Genomic DNA, 1,621 nt, shown 5'->3' with positions numbered 1-1,621 from the left:
ATTATTATTATTATTATTATTATTAGTATTATTATTATTATTTTAATTTTTATTTTATTTTTTGTGTTTCTTTTTTCTTATTTTCCCTCCAGATTTCAGAGGCTCCATCAGCACCCTCTGGCAGCCCCCCCCCAGGCTGCAGCGGTCCCCACTTTGAAAAACACTGATCTATGTTGCTGGTGCTAACTAGTCATCACTGGTATCAATAGAATCTCCATWATATCACATATTTTCAAAAATATCACTTCCCAACATTAATTCATGCATTGTAAATTTTCTAAATCTAGCCCTTTTTCCTCTTGAATGATTTTTTTTTTCTCACTTGCCAGTGCTGCACTGTATGTCTGTGTTCTCATGTCAGCAGTGGTAGTAGCTGTGCAGGTAGGGAATATGAATTACCTGGCAGGCAGACGGTGTTCTGCTTGGAAGGCTGCTGTCAGGACGGTGAGGATGGATGAGGAGAGACAGGAGAGAGATGAGACTGACAGCTCCAGCCAGCCTTCATTCATCCATTCAGCCCTTCTTTGTTTTGCATTCTTCCTGAATGTTTTCTATGAAAACTACATTATCTTTCTAGTTAAAACTAAAACAAGACAAGGCTGAGGTCACTAGTACGATCTGCACCAAGAAATAAAACATCAATAAAACAACCCTACTAATTAGATCACTTTAAAAGCTTAAAATAAAACTAAGTGTATTCAGAGATTATAACATCACATGTTGGAGACATTCAGCTAAAATAAACTCTTAAAAAAAACAACAAAAAAAGTATATTTAGGTCTCAAAAATCACACAAAGTGCAATCTTTTAGACGTTGTGGGTCTGCTGGTGAGTACTTGGATTGATAAACTGTTAACTACACTAATGGAGCAAAGAAAGTTCAGTACTGTTTAACTGAACCAAACCAAAATCACGCAGTCACCAAACAGATCAGAAATATTGTTGAATAGCTTCACTGTTACAAAATAGGGAAATTGTTCGATTTAAAACAACACGGTGGGCTAATTGTGGCTGTGATGTGAGGATTTAAGGAAGCTGAGCAAGAAAATAATTCTGGCCATAAAAAGCGGTTCACCTTGGTTCAGTTGTCTCTGGTTAACTTTGGAAAACTAATTGTTAAAAAAAATCTACTGAGCAAGTATAAATTTTATTAACTCCAATGTGTTTGTGGGTTTTTTTTTAGAAATAAATTCACAGCTGTCTTATACAGTATTTGCAGTCATGTTGGTAAAACACAAAATGGTTCCACTTTTTTWAATTTATGACCACATGGAACATTAATGACTGCAGCAAGAGGAATATTAATGTAGGCTTATATTACAGTAAACATAAGTAAATCTGATTCTCCAACTTAATGTGAAGCTTTTCCAATACCACATATAAAAATCAATCTTGACAAAATTATACAGTTTTCTGTATTTTAAAGTAGCGTTTGACTTCCAAAATTCTCACATTCTAAAAATTGTATCATTATTTTATATAGGACACAATGACTAAGCACACTTCACTTTGGACACTATGTCCAAAAACTGAAAAAAAAAAGTATGTGTGTGTGTGTGTGTGTGTGTGTGTGTGTGTGTGTGTGTGTGTGTGTGTGTGTGTGTGTGTGTGTGTGTGTGTG

This window comes from Austrofundulus limnaeus, unplaced genomic scaffold (genome assembly GCF_001266775.1).
Source record: "Austrofundulus limnaeus strain Quisiro unplaced genomic scaffold, Austrofundulus_limnaeus-1.0 Scaffold81, whole genome shotgun sequence".
Classification (NCBI taxonomy): Eukaryota; Metazoa; Chordata; class Actinopteri; order Cyprinodontiformes; family Rivulidae; genus Austrofundulus; species Austrofundulus limnaeus.
Note: the sequence above shows the minus strand (reverse complement) of the source record.